The sequence below is a fragment of the Lactuca serriola genome, chromosome 6 (assembly GCF_051521515.1).
Source record: "Lactuca serriola cultivar US96UC23 chromosome 6, Lser_US96UC23_V15, whole genome shotgun sequence".
Taxonomy (NCBI): domain Eukaryota; kingdom Viridiplantae; phylum Streptophyta; class Magnoliopsida; order Asterales; family Asteraceae; genus Lactuca; species Lactuca serriola.
Genome location: NC_136413.1, coordinates 113,032,403 through 113,048,918, shown reverse-complemented (window position 1 = coordinate 113,048,918; position 16,516 = coordinate 113,032,403).

Sequence of the window (16,516 nt, the reverse complement as noted above, 5' to 3'; positions counted from 1 at the left end):
TGGTTTGATCATGTGCCAGGTGACTCTAAGTCACGAAGATGCTCAAAAAAAAATTTGATGTTGGATGCAGTATGGAACTGTACATGAGAATCTCATCTTCAAGAAAAGATTGAATACGTGATGTGTGATTATCAAATGCGCTTCTTGATGTAGATGAAGCAAGAGGAGGATGATGTTGATGAGGGATGGCGCAACTGAAAAAAAATGTGATGGCACAAGTGGTTGTAGTTGCGCCAGAGGTAAAGGCAATGATGCGCCAAGGGTATTTTCATGATAGGAGTGATTAGGGGCTAGGAGATGTGCCCAAAAAAAATTAGACTTGATGCTCACGATGAGATCACTATTACTCCAAGACTTTGATGCTCACTAGGGTTTTGAAACTTGAACGTGGATCAAGTAGGTGATCGAAACTTGAATGTGGATCAAGAGGTGATCACGAAATCTTGTTTATGATCAAGATGGTCACGAAGAGGCTATGGCTCATGAAGGGAACTTGATACACAAATTTTCCTCACACAAGGTTGAGTAAGAGATTTCGAACTCCCTGTTGATCACAAAAAATGTTGTGAGGGTCAAGAGGAGGCTGCTTTGCGTCAAAGCTGCTATTGTGCCAAAAGGTTGTTGCACCAAAGGCTTGTTGCACCAAAGACTTGTGAAGGCTGATGGCTCATGAAGAAAAAAATGTGTGGCTCAAGAAGGTATCGAAACTAATTAATGAGCAAGAGAGGTTTGTTGTGGTTCAAAAAAATCTTTGTTGATCACGAATGGCTCAAGAGGGGATACAAAATCCTTGTTGATCACGAATGGCTCAAGTGGGCACACAAAATCCTTGTTGATCACGAATGGATAAAGAGGGATTCCGTTTTTAGTGATGGCTCAAGAGTGATTTCGAAATTACTTGATGAGCAACAGAGGGTTGTTGATGGTCATGAAGGGTTTTGAATTTAGTGATGGCTTAAGAGGGATTTCGAAATTAGTGATGGCTCAAGAGGGATTTTGAAATTACTTGATGATCAAGAGAGGGTTGTTGCGGATCAAGAAGGATTTCGAAATAAGTGATGGCTCAAGAGGGCATCCAAAATCTTTGTTGATCACAATTAGGGTTTGTTGAGCCAAACTAGGGTTCTTAAGCCAAACTAGGGTTTTGAGAGAAATTTATGGCACAAGAGAGGATTTTCGAAAATAGGGTTATTTAACCAAATTAGGGTTTTACAACAACAAACTTATGGCTCCAGAGTGAATTTTCGATAATATGGAAGGTATTGAGCCAAATTAGAGTTTTGGAACAAGAAATGACTTGTGGCTCGAGAGGTGATTTTCGAAAATTGGGTTGTTGTTGGGCCAAACTTGTTGTTGTGCCAAGGTTGCTTGTTGCTCACCAACCGAAGTTTCCTGTTGCTTACGCGACTGTTACTCACGAAGCCTTGTTACTCCAAGCGAGTATGAGAGTAAGAGTGAAAAAGCAAGAATGAGAAGTAGAAGTGTGGTATTTATAGGTGAAGGTTTCTAGGGTTTCGCAATGTGCTTGCATGGGCCAACTTGAGGGCCCATAAGGTTTGGATGGTACTCAAGTATAAATAGGAGAATGTCAAACAGGGCTTGCATGGGCCAACTTGAGGGCCCATAAGGCTTGGATGGTACTCAAGTATAAATAGGAGAATGTCAACTTGAGTCGCGAGCATGAAAATGATTCATTGAGAATCAAGAAAGAAAAAAGGTGGTGCATGCATGGATGATATCTTTGAGACGTGCATGACACCTAAGGAAAGACCTACTCAAAATGTGTATGACATCCTTGACATGTGCACGGCCTACTTGAAACGTGCATGGCTCACATGAGATGTGCATGATCTACATGAAATGTGCATGGCTCATTAAAAACCTGTATGGCCTATTGAAAACGTGCATGGCACATTTATTATGCTCTATGTGGACTTAATGAGCCACATGGGCATGATGCATCAAGTGGTTGAAGATGCCTCAAGTTGTGATCATGTGCCAATGTTCTTAATCATGCTCCAATGTTGTTGAACATGTTCCAATGCTCTTTAGTCATGCTTTAATTTTCTTGAACATGCTCCAAGTGACTGAAGAAGCTCCAAGCTGGTCCAAGTGATCAATGTTCAAGATCCTTCAAGTTGATGAAATTGGTCCAAGATACTTCCAATTGATCAAGATGATGAAGATGTGCCAAGATGCCTCAAGATGATCAAGTTGATGAAGATGGTCCAAGATGCCTCAAGATGTTCCATTTGATGAAGATGGTCCAAGATGCCTCAAGATGATCAAGATGGTCCAACATGCCTCAAGATGATGAAGATGCTTCATTCATTCGTCCAGTTGGTCCTAAGAAGAGGAGATGGTCCAAGATGTCCCAAATGTGGTCCATGTACCTAAATTTGTTCCATGTTGTTCCAAGTTGAATGCAGTTGCTCCAAATTCGGTTCTTTAAAGCTTTTGATCTTGACCTTTTTCATAAAATACAAGAATGCTCCATAAACCAAGACAAACACATATGGTTTTCTTGAAGAGGATGATCCATTGTCAGAAGATGCTCCACTTGGCTCAGGATGTTCCATGATCAAGTAAGTGGTATTCTCTATCTAACTTAACTGCTTTACCTAGATTCTAAGGCATGAGTTAAACAAAAAGTATAAATTGCAAACACTGAATAATCTAACTTTGAAAGTGATGTGTGTGTATATAGATAGAGAATCTAAGAAGGGATTAGTAAGATGCAGTGAAGCATGTGCATGTGAAAACAAAAACTTTAAGGAAACACTAGTTGACTTATTTAGAGGCATTGAGGATTATCTTGTTGTTACTTACAAATTTATCAAGCAACTAGATTCTGTGTATGATTCTTCACTTCACGTTGTAAAGAATTTCCTTGTTGATTATTATGTTTTGAATTCCTTAACATCACACAGAATAACCCGATTTTTACTCACCAATTATGTCTCACCACAATGCGTATATTTGTGTCTAAAGCCTAGTTAATTCCCAAGCCCTAAATACTGACAATCCTCATAGACGTTCCCACTTATTTTGAACAACATTCATTTTTGGCATTCCTACCACAAATACCTTTTAATTTAGTTCTTTTGTTTCAAAAGATATCGCCAAATTCCAAGTGACACAACTTTAAAAGAAAAAATAATATATATAATAGTTGACCTAAGAATATAACTATTCATAATTTTTTTTCAAGTTTCAAACTAGTATCACCTGTTCTCAATGGCAAGTGTGAATCAAAACCAAAATGTTCTCTATTCAGTTTCAGTTGCAAACAGTCTTGGAGCAGGAAATCGTGCACCTATCCTTGTGCCTAGTGAATACACTTCATGGGTAGATCGCATCAAGTACTACCGGGAAGGTCACGACTCTGACATCTGGACCTTCATTTCCACTAGGAAACATACTCCATAATTTCTAAAGGACATCGGAGTTCCTGAAGCCGATATCTCTCCTGAAACCTCCAAAGCTATCTCTGGATCTGTTTCCTCTGCTGCTCAACTTCGTGAGAGGGAAATCAAGAAGTTTGAAGCTAAGGCAATGCAAGAGTTGTTATCTGGAATTCCTCATGACATCTATGAGCAAATTCCCGATGAAGACAAGAGTTCACCCTTCAATGTTTTGAATGCACTTAAGAAACAATTTGAGGGAACTGATAAGATCCTTGCAAACAGGAAGAAAGTTACATTGACAGACATGGACAACTTCAAGATGTTACCTCTTGAAACTATCTTCAATGCATATTCTAGGTACAAAATTGTTGTCAATAGGGTGATGAAACTCAAAGGAGAAAGATCGCAAGAGGATTTCAATCTGAAATTCTTGAACAGTCTATCTCCAAAATGGGATATAGTGCATATGATCATACTGCAAACTACAATCAATCAAGACACCATGTATCTGTTTGATCTGTATGTTGAATTGCAACAACATGAGCCAAAGGTCAACAAGATAACTCAAGCAACTCATTTTGATAATCAAGGACTTGCCCTAGGAAATTCAGCACCCATGGAAAATCATTCTCAAAACTTGATTGCACATCATAATCCAATCCCAAACCACTTTGGTGGTCAGTTTTCCAACCAAGGATATGGAGCATATTGTAACACTCGTGTTTCTAGCCTAGGCATTTATATTGAGTTGATAGTCTAGGTTAACCTTTGTAACTCATTTTGAAGAAATGAAAAGGAGTTATGTGAATATTATGTGAATTATGTGTTTTATGCTTAATTATTAGGGCTTAATTAATTAAGAATAAAAATAAGCGTCAAAATTAAAGTGTGAGATAAGCCCGATATCTTTACATAAAGTTGTAGTGGTCGAAACAAGGATTTCGGGGATATAAAGAATACCAAAATCCGAGTTATAACGAAGAAGTTATGACCTGTCGAAGTTTCGCGACAAAACCGGCACGGTGCTAAATGTCGTAAAAAGTGAGTTTTTGATAAACTACTTTTTAGCCTTAGTAATCTAAACGAAAGTTGTAGTATTCGTTAAACCGAGAAGTTCGATAAAAAGAACGCACAAATCTGACTTCGTATGAGGAAGTTATGATTTTTCGAAGTTTCAGCGTAGCAGTAGACAACTAAAAACTCGAATTTTAGATCGAGCGATTTTTAGCCGACACAACCTAAACGAGAATTGAAGGCCTCGTCATTAGGATCACAACGGTAAAAAGTCTGACGAAAACGGACGTCGGATGAAGAAGTTATGAATTTTTAACAGATTTCCTGTCCCGGTCTGTTAAAAATAATAATATAAAAATTAAATTCAAAATTAGCCAACAAAGTCTAAATGGAAGTTGTAGATCGTAATTTTAGCTACGCGTGCATATAAAGAACGTCAAAAACGGAGCTCGTATGCGAAAGTTATGGATTTTAGAAGTTTTGGCGCGAAAACCGAGAAATTTCGCATAGCCACAATTGCCACGTCACCCTCGCTTAGAAAGTGACACGTGTCCTGCTGAGTCACCTGGCTGCTGAGTCATTAGGCTGCTGAGTTACCGAGGCTGCTGAGTCATGCGAGCCACGTGTCCTCTTCTGATTCGACCGAGGAGGAGGCCCAATCCGAAGCAGCCAGCTCCCCAGCCGAAGCTTCGCCCAGCTGCCGCGTGTGTCCGAGCCTCGCATAGCCTAGCTCCGAGCCTCGCAGGTGCGCTAGCAAGCCGCGGTCCACTTAGAAGCCGACAGCGAGCCCTCGCATGTGCGAGCCATGCGAGCCATGTGCGAGACCCCCCCTGCGAAGCCTCTTAGCCGTTGGATCAGGAGACTTCTCAGCCGTTGGATCAAACTTCAGACCCTATAAATAGAAGGGTACATGCGAGGGTTTCCGGTTACTTTTGGAATTTAGCCATTTTTAGCCCCTCTCTCCATATTTTTTTCATCTTAACATCCCGCAAAGCCCCGGTATCAATTTTAAAGCCTGGAATACCCCACGAAGTGCCCGAGAAGCCCGGAAAATTTATCTTTTCGGTTTCAAAGCCCAACTTTTGCAAAACCCAGTTTCTCAATAAAACTCCCGGTTTTATTAGAAACGATCGTTTTAGGAAACGAATTGCTGCCCGATTTTCACCAAAATAAGTGAGTGTGTAGTTACTTTCAATTTACACATAGATATGAAGTATCTACCTTGAAATACGTGTTATGTGTAAATATGCTAATTGTTTATTCGAGGTGACTGTTGAATTGATGTTTTATACAAGTTTTAAACTGTATATGCTTTTTATCTACAAAATATGTTGGGTAGAACATGGGTAGATGAAATAGTTGATGTGTGTTAAAATGGTGAGAGGCCTCGATGTCGATGTTGTGTTGTTGTTGTAGTCATCTAGCGAAGTATAGATGACGACCACGGACTTTCTAAATAGTCCAATGGAACAGTAGCAGGTTCGCAACTTGTAGGTGTTGATGAATTAAATGTTCATTGGCGTACTTCATCCCCCTCATGGTTGCCTTAAGGACATGTATGGCTGAGGAAACCCCTTAGCAGTAGTGTCCATCCCGATGATAATCCTTAGGCTAGGTCCCTTGTGATAGGTGTTTAGGGACGTAAAGTGAGGACAACGGGAATGGGTAATCAGGGTTATTGTTGATTGGTGAACTTAATAAGTATATTATTATTGTGGGTTGAAAACCCTATATGCTCACCAGGCTCCCAAGCCTGACCCACTCAGTTTTATGATTACAGGTAGTGGACCCCGAGCATAGTCGGAGGATGACGAGAGATTTTTGGATTATAGGCTAGTAGTTGTAAATAACTGTTGAAAGGCTTATAATGTCTTGTTTATGCTTTTGATCTGTATCGGAACATGACATCCCGAGGTTTTGATATATATATGGAAAATATATACCTTCTTAATGAAGGATTTTGATAAAACTTTTATCATATATTGTTTGGGGACCAATTCCGAAATATCTTATAAAAAGATTTCTCTGATTTTATTTTAAAAGGCATAAATTAAATCGGTCTTTTCTGGCCGAGAAATATGGGGATGTCACAGTTGGTATCAGAGCATTAGTTTAAGCGAACTAAGAAATTGTAGAATTTCTAGACTTGAACTTAGAATGCTAAGTGATGATTGTGAGATGAGTGTCTACCATATTTTAGACACGAGCACTAGTTTATTTTAGGGAAGATGCCTAAAATGCCCTTATGTGCTAAATGCTATGTGTTTGCCATGTGTGCCATTATTTGTTCGGATCTATGGTCTGTTGCCGACCAGATCTGGAAACCTTATGTGTGTAGGATTCTAAGTGTATGAATACGAGATTAGAACTAACATGTAAACGTTTCGGAGTGATAAGGGAATTGACATGTCTAACAAGGATAAAGACCTAAATTTCGCCTTATTCGGTATATAGATTGTAATGGCAAGAACTCAGAGTGGAGCTGGAAATGCAAACAGAAACCAACAACCTCAACCTCCAGTGGTGGAACAGGTGCCTATAGTAGGAGCTGCACCCGAACCCATCACTATGGCTGGAGTACAAACTATGATTCAGGCCATGTTGGCTGAACAGAGGGAGGAATTGAGGCAAATGTTGCTGAACGACAGGGATGAACCTTCAGTTCCTGTTGAACAACGTGAACTAAATAACGATCAATCTGAAGAAGGGAACAGTAGCAGATTGGTTGGTCATGGTGAACCGCTTGTGGTTGGGAGGAATAACCACGAGGGTAGAGCGGAGAGAAATGGGTGCAAGTATAAGGACTTTATGACTTGCAAGCCATCGACCTTCAATGGAAAAGAAGATCCTGTCGGAGTAATGGATTGGATCTCGGAAATGGAGTTGGCTTTCATGACTTGTGATTGCCAAGGCAAGTTACAAACTACGTTTGCAGTACGTCAGTTCAGGGGTAGTGCTGCCCGTTGGTGGAGCACTTTGGGGAAAACCCTAAGCCCTAACGAGCCACTGCAATTAACTTGGGCAGAGTTCTTAGTGCACTTCAAGCGCAAGTACTGCTCGGCCCAAAACGTACTTGAGTTAGAAAACCAATTTCTAACGTTGCAGAAGGGGAGTATGACCGTTGACGAATATACAAATAACTTCACAGACAAAATGGAGTTTGCTTTGTGTATTGTCCCAGATGAGTTGGCAAAAATAGACAGGTACGCAAAGGGACTTCCATGGGAGTATGCGGTGCCAGTACGTCAGGCACTTACTTTGGAGGCAGCTATTTGGGCTGCCAAGTCTGTTGAAGATATGATAAAAGGGAGAGCCGCCAGCAAGGTTGAAGTTGGCGAAAAGCGAAAGTTTGAAGGAACTTCAGGTTCCAATAAAAAGAAAAAATTCTCGAAGACTGGTTCGAGAAAGTTTGGAGGAGGAAGCGAAGCCAAGTGGTGTGACAAGTGTAAGAAGAAACATGCTGGGAAGTGCAGCATGGAAGTCACTTGTTACAAATGTGGAAAGCCAGGGCATTATGCCAATGAATGCACCTTCAATAAGAACGTATGTTTTGGGTACAATGAAGAAGGGCATATTTTGAGGGACTCCCCGAAGAAGAAGGACGCAGCAAAACCCAATCTACCACCAAAGCCGAAGGCGAGAGCCTTTCAGATGACCCTCGAAGCTGCGAAAGAAGAAGCCGATGTTGCTTCAGGTACCTTTCTCGTAAACAAATTGCCTGCCCAAATTTTGTTTGATTCTGGAGCCAATTACTCCTTTATATCGCATGAATTTGGTAGAAAGCTAGCTTTGCCTGTAGATATGCTAGTTAATGCTATAATAGTCGAGATTGCTAGTGGCAAGTTTGTACCTGTTAGCCATCGTATGAAAAACATCCTCATTGACTTGGATGGGAATAAGTTCCAAGAGGAATTATTGCCTATCGAGTTAAATGGATTCGACATAGTTTTAGGAATGGATTGGCTTAGTGCCAACGACGCAGAAATACTATGTAGAAAGAAGATAGTAAAAGTAAACCCGCCAGGGAAAGAGTCGTTTATGGTGTACGAAGACAAACGCAGAGTAAACTCTGGAATCATTTCCCTAATGAAAGCCAAAAAGTGTTTGGCCAAGGGATGTATATCATATCTAGCATTCGTGATCGATGCCAAGATGGAAAAGAAGGAGGTGCAGAATATTCCGGTGGTGTGTGATTATCCGGAAGTCTTTCCCGAAGATCTTCCCGGATTGCCCCCTGATTGACAAGTAGAATTTCGTATCGACTTGTTGCCAGGAACGACGCCGATAGCGAAAGCACCTTATCAACTAGCACCAACCGAAATGAAAGAACTTATGACACAACTTCAGGAGTTATTGGACAAAGGTTTTATTCGACCTAGTTCATCACCATGGGGAGCCCCTGTGTTATTTGTAAAGAAGAAATACGGAAGCATGAGAATGTGCATCGATTACAGAGAGATGAACAAAGTGACGATAAAGAACAAGTACCCGTTGCCAAGGATTGATGACTTGTTCGACCAGTTGCAGGGTTCGAGCTATTTCTCGAAGATCGATCTTAGGTCGGGATACCATCAACTAAAGGTGAGAGAGCAGGACATCGAAAAGACTGCTTTTAGAACGAGATATGGACACTATGAATTTTTGGTTATGTCGTTCGGACTAACCAATGCCCCAGCAGCTTTCATGGATTTGATGAATAGGGTTTGTAAACCATTCTTAGATAAATCCGTGATAGTATTCATAGATGATATCTTGATTTATTCGAAAAGCAAGCAGGAGCATGAAAAGCATCTGCGTGAAGTGCTAGAAGTCCTGAAAAAGGAGAAGCTGTATGCAAAGTTCTCCAAGTGTGAATTTTGGATTCAAGAAGTCCAATTTTTAGGTCATGTGGTTAACCAAGAAGGGATAATGGTCGACCCAACAAAGATCGAAGCTGTAATGAAATGGGAACAACCAAAAAGTCCTACGGAGATTCGAAGCTTTTTAGGATTAGCTGGATATTACCGAAGGTTTATCCAAGGCTTTTCTTCGATTGCTACTCCATTAACAGCTTTGACCCACAAAGGAGCCACTTATTCTTGGAATGAGAAGCATAAGGAAGCCTTTGAGAAGTTGAAGAAGAGATTGTGTGAAGCACCGATTCTTTCATTGCCCGAAGGAGTTGATGACTTTGCAGTTTATAGCGATACATCCGGAGTTGGGTTAGGTTGTGTTCTGACCCAAAGGGATAAAGTGATCGCGTATGCATCGAGGCAACTGAAGGAGCATGAAAAGAACTACCCCACTCATGATTTGGAGTTGGCAGCGGTAGTATTTGCCTTGAAGATATGGAGGCATTATCTTTATGGCACCAAGTGTAAACTTTTCACTGATCATAAGAGTCTCCAATATCTCTTTAACCAGAAGGAATTGAACATGAGGCAACGATGCTGGCTAGAGTTACTCAAGGACTACGACTGTGAGATACTTTACCACCCTGGTAAAGCAAATGTTGTTGCCGATGCTCTCAGTCGGAAGGTAAACCTTGAAAAGAAAAGGCCAAGAGCATTGAGAATTGAAGTTGTCTCGACAATTGTGGAAAGTATAAAGAAAGCTCAAGAGGAAGCTTTAGAGAAAAATGACCGAAAGGAAAAACGTTTGGGCAAAACGTTAGTGTTCGGTACAAACAACCAAGGGTTGAAGGTATTTCAAGATAGAATTTGGGTACCTAAGACGGGCGGAATAAGAGATCTTCTGATGGAAGAAGCTCACAAGACCATGTACTCAATTCATCCCGGCAGTACGAAAATGTATAGGGATCTAAAACCCTATTATTGGTGGCCGACGATGAAGCTTGATGTTGCTAAGTATGTGGCCGAGTGTGTAACTTGTGCTAGGGTTAAGGCACAACATCAGAAACCGTATGGGAGTTTAGAACCTTTACCCGTACCCATGGGTAAATGGGAAGACGTCACCATGGATTTTGTAACTAAACTGCCCAGAACAAGGAACGGTCACGACATGATTTGGGTGGTCGTTGATCGCTTCACTAAGAGTGCGCATTTCATAGCGGCCAAAGAGAAATGGTCTATGGATAAACTTGTGAATTCTTACGTGAAGGAAATTGTGAGGCTTCACGGTGTTCAGTTAACGATTGTGTCCGATCGTGACAGCCGTTTTACCTCAAGGTTTTGGAGGAGTCTACAAGAGGAATTGGGTACCAAGTTGTGTTTGAGTACAGCTTACCATCCGCAAACCGATGGTCAGAGCGAGCGAACGATTCAAACATTGGAGGATATGCTGAGAGCATGTACCCTAGAATTCCAAGGTAACTGGGATGAACACTTACCTTTAGTAGAATTCTCCTATAATAATAGTTTCCACTCAAGCATTAAGATGGCACCTTATCACGCTTTGTATGGGGAGAAGTGTCGAACGCCATCATGTTGGCTGGAAGCTGGGGAAAAGCAGTTTATGGGACCTGAAATAGTCCATGAGACTGCTGAAAAGTTGAAAGTGATAAGGGAAAGGATGTTAGCTGCTCAAGATCGACAAAAGAGTTATGCTGACAAGAAAAGACGACCGATATCCTTCGATGTTGGAGATTCGGTTTTACTTAAAGTCTCGTCGTGGAAGGGACTTACAAGATTTGGGAAACGAGGGAAGTTGAGTCCAAGGTTTATTGGACCATTTAAAGTTCTTAAGAGGATCGGGAATCAAGCTTACAAGCTAGAGTTACCGGAAGAACTAGAGGGTATTCATAACACCTTTCATGTGTGTTATTTGAGAAAGTTCACAGGAGATGTGCCCGACATAATTCCGATTTCTGAGTTAAGGTTGGATGAAAACAAGAGGTTGATCGAAGAACCTGAGGCAATCGTTGACCGTAAGACTATGAAGTTACGACGCAAGATGGTCGATTTAGTGCTTGTGCGCTGGAAACATACGAATGGACCAAATCTCACTTGGGAAACGGAGAGTGACATGATGAGTCGCTACCCGCAATTGTTTGGTGATATGTGATTCCGGGGACGGAATCATCCTAAGAGGGAGAGAATTGTAACACTCGTGTTTCTAGCCTAGGCATTTATATTGAGTTGATAGTCTAGGTTAACCTTTGTAACTCATTTTGAAGAAATGAAAAGGAGTTATGTGAATATTATGTGAATTATGTGTTTTATGCTTAATTATTAGGGCTTAATTAATTAAGAATAAAAATAAGCGTCAAAATTAAAGTGTGATATAAGCCCAATATCTTTACATAAAGTTGTAGTGGTCGAAACAAGGATTTCGGGGATATAAAGAATACCAAAATCCGAGTTATAACGAAGAAGTTATGACCTGTCGAAGTTTCGCGACAAAACCGGCACGGTGCTGAATGTCGTAAAAAGTGAGTTTTTGATAAACTACTTTTTAGCCTTAGTAATCTAAACGAAAGTTGTAGTATTCGTTAAACCGAGAAGTTCGATAAAAAGAACGCCCAAATCTGACTTCGTATGAGGAAGTTATGATTTTTCGAAGTTTCAGCGTAGCAGTAGACAGCTAAAAACTCGAATTTTAGATCGAGCGATTTTTAGCCGACACAACCTAAACGAGAATTGAAGGTCTCATCATTAGGAGCACAACGGTAAAAAGTCTGACGAAAACGGACGTCGGATGAAGAAGTTATGAATTTTTAACGGATTTCCTGTCCCGGTCTGTTAAAAATAATAATATAAAAATTAAAGTCAAAATTAGCCGACGAAGTCTAAACGGAAGTTGTAGATCGTAATTTTAGTTACGCGTGCATATAAAGAACGTCAAAAACGGAGCTCGTATGCGAAAGTTATGGATTTTAGAAGTTTTGGCGCGAAAACCGAGAAATTTCGCATAGCCAAAATTGCCACGTCACCCTCGCTTAGAAAGTGACACGTGTCCTGCTGAGTCACCTGGCTGCTGAGTCATTAGGCTGCTGAGTCACCGAGGCTGCTGAGTCATGCGAGCCACGTGTCTTCTTCTGATTCGACCGAGGAGGAGGCCCAATCCGAAGCAGCCAGCTCCCCAGCCGAAGCTTCGCCCAGCTGTCGCGTGTGTCCGAGCCTCGCATAGCCTAGCTCCGAGCCTCGCAGGTGCGCTAGCAAGTCGCGGTCCACTTAGAAGCCGACAGTGAGCCCTCGCATGTGCGAGCCATGTGCGAGACCCCCCCTGCGAAGCCTCTTAGCCGTCGGATCAAGATACTTCTCAGTCGTTGGATCAAACTTTGGACCCTATAAATAGAAGGGTACCTGCGAGGGTTTCCGGTTACTTTTGGAATTTAGCCATTTTTAGCCCCTCTCTCCATATTTTCTTCATCTTAACATCCCGCAAAGCCCCAGTATCAATTGTAAAGCCCGGAATACCCCACGAAGTGCCCGAGAAGCCCGGAAAATTTATCTTTTCGGTTTCAAAGCCCGACTTTTGCAGAGCCCAGTTTCTCAATAAAACTCCTGGTTTTATTAGAAACGATCGTTTTAGGAAACGAATTGTTGCCCGATTTTCACCAAAATAAGTGAGTGTGTAGTTACTTTCAATTTACACATAGATATGAAGTATCTACCTTGAAATACGTGTTATGTGTAAATATGCTAATTGTTTATTCGAGGTGACTGTTGAATTGATGTTTTATACAAGTTTTAAACTGTATATGCTTTTTATCTACAAAATATGTTGGGTAGAACATGGGTAGATGAAATAGTTGATGTGTGTTAAAATGGTGAGAGGCCTCGATGTCGATGTTGTGTTGTTGTTGTAGTCATCTAGCGAAGTATAGATGACGACCACGGACTTTCTAAATAGTCCAGTGGAACAGTAGCAGGTTCGCAACTTGTAGGTGTTGATGAATTAAATGTTCATTGGCGTACTTCATCCCCCTCATGGTTGCCTTAAGGACATGTATGGCTGAGGAAACCCCTTAGCAGTAGTGTCCATCCCGATGATAATCCTTAGGCTAGGTCCCTTGTGATAGGTGTTTAGGGACGTAAAGTGAGGACAACGGGAATGGGTAATCAGGGTTATTGTTGATTGGTGAACTTAATAAGTATATTATTATTGTGGGTTGAAAACCCTATATGCTCACCAGGCTCCCAAGCCTGACCCACTCAGTTTTATGATTACAGGTAGTGGACCCCGAGCATAGTCGGAGGATGACGAGAGATTTTTGGATTATAGGCTAGTAGTTGTAAATAACTGTTGAAAGGCTTATAATGTCTTGTTTATGCTTTTGATCTGTATCGGAACATGACATCCCGAGGTTTTGATATATATATGGAAAATATATACCTTCTTAATGAAGGATTTTGATAAAACTTTTATCATATATTATTTGGGGACCAATTCCAAAATATCTTATAAAAAGATTTCTCTGATTTTATTTTAAAAAGCATAAATTAAATCGGTCTTTTCTGGCCGAGAAATATGGGGATGTCACACATATCCTTATCAAAGTTCGAGTATGGCTCAACAGTACAACCAAAATCTATACATGTCAACTCAACAACCTCTTTAGATCGCAAATGGATACATGGCTAATCATCAAGCTTTCATTCGAACCACAATGGAATCTCCTCAAATCAATGAGGAAAAGGAGTATGAAGAATTCTTGGCACTCCTGACCAAGTTCAATCCAAACTTCAAGAAGTTTATGAACAAACCAACTATCAACAACCCCAACAATATCATCAAAACTCTGGAAACTTCCAAGGAGGAAGCAACAGTCAACAAAGCTTCAACTCTCAGAAAATTCTCAGAGGATGAACTCAAGGGTTCAAGATAACAAGTTGAAGTCCAATGAAGATAATGAAGTAATCAGGTGCCACAACTATCAAGGTGAAAATCATTTTGCCAAGGATTGCAAAATGAAAATCAAGAAGGTCAAAGACGAAGCATACTACCTTCAAAAAGCGGAGCAGATCAAGAAGCAGTCAAAAGACAAAGCTTTCATTGTCATGGAAACTCCAAACGTGGAAGTCTGGGAAACAGATGATGAAGTGGATCAAGTAGAAGAAACGGAAGCCTACAAGAACTATTTCTACTTCATGGCTGATGATGACAAAGAGCCTTCTCCTCTTCATTAACAAGTTGTTGAAAAAGTACACTTTATGCTTCGTGATAATCATTCAACTATTGTGCCTTTTCATGATGACATTGACCACATTACTGAAATAATCAAAGAATATGTCACCAATGCCGAATATCGTGTCAGTTATTACAAAGATGAACTGACATGAAATGACTCAAGGCCCAATTGAAATTAGGGTTCCCACTTGAAATGACGATTAGGGTTAAGTGTTTCTTACTTAACCCATTATGGACCACAACTCAAGGCCCAATTGAAATTAGGGTTCCCACATGAAATGACGATTAGGGTTAAGTTTTTCTTACTTAACCCATTAAGGACTATATTCATTAAGCCCAACATTGCCTTTGGTTAATTTGCCAATGATTATTAATTATGATTTTAGGTTTCATAATTAATTCTTGTGCGGTCCCGATCAATCCCAAAATTAGGGTTTCACATAACATGACAATTAGGGTTAAGTGTTTCTCACTTAACCCATTAGGGAATTAATCCATTAAGTCCATCACTCTTTTAAATCAATCACATGGAGTGATTGAGCTTAATACAAAATTCCATTCCAATGGCCCAAAAGTGGGTCCTGGTAAGTCCAAGCCCATAAATCCAATATTAGGGTTTTATAAAACCTAATTAGGGTTTTCTAAACCCTAATTAGGGTTTCCAACGCATTCCTAGCCCAATAGGCCCAAAACCAAGTCCTTAAGCCCATTAGGGTTTCCTAGTCAGGCCCCACCCACTACCACCTCGGGTAGTGGTGGTCAGCGGCGGCTCAAGGCGGCGTCCACCACCTCACGGTGGTGGTTAGGGTTTCTAGTGCATTTTGTCCATGCATCCAAAAATCAACTACACACAAGCAAAAGCACACCGCCACCCAACACGGCGGTTGGTGGCGGCAGCCACCACCTCACGGTGGTGGTTTATGAGTTTTTCTTTGATTATTTTGTCACCTATTACAATTATACAACGCATTAACCCCAAAATAATCACACATACATAAACACATAATACAACATGCACACAGCCACCTTCCACGGTGGCTGGCGGCGACAGAAAATGGCAGCATGCGGCGACCACCATGGTTGGCGTCCATGGTGGTTCTTTTCCTCGATATCTGGCCAACAACACTCGCAAAAGACATCTCAGGTTCAACAGCAACACCGCTTTATGCACTCAATCAACAACTTGTGTCGGCATATGGTGGTAGGAGATGACAGCCACCACCCCACGGTGGTGGTGGTGGCGGGTTATCTTGCTTCCCTGCCCAAAATAACACATACTCCACTGTTAGCTCCGTACACATCCCATAAAGGCGGACACATGCGAAATCAGCCACCTACAAGTTTGTAGAACATCGCCGGAAAGCCACAAAGGTGGCGACAGACAGCGGCAGCAACCCAAAACGGTGACCACAAGGCTGTTGACGGCAACAATCGATATACACAACGTCGAATCACCAGGAATAGCGAAGGAGAGGAGAGGGAGAGGCGGAAGATGGGCTTACCAGCGGTTTTTCGGTCGCTCACGACCCTCGCAGCAACAATATTCCACACAGACGTCAGTCTTGGCGGCCATCTCGGTCGAACACGGTGTTTCCGGCAGCGAGGCTACGACGGCGGCGATCCTCGACGAAGCAGGAGCGGTTGAAGACGTTCCAAGGGTTGTGGCAGCTGGGGAAATGACGATCTAGGGTTAGGTTTTAGTAATGCAACAAGAGGGTAGGAATACGTCGGGTTAAAGTCCCGCTCCCATCAAACATATGCACAATTGACGAGTTTGGTCCCTCCCCATGAGAAACTATTCAACCAAGGTCCGAAATTTACCATTTAAACCCTACCCCTGAAAACCTTAACTAATTAAGTCCAAATTTTTACAAAAAAACCCCTTGCTTGACAAATTCTTTTAAGCTAAGGTCCAAAATTTAATCTTTAACCCTCAGCATTTTAAATTCTTTACAATTTAAGTTCCAATAATTACCACGGAGCCCCTGTCTTCATAAATATTTACAACCTGAATCCGTATTTTA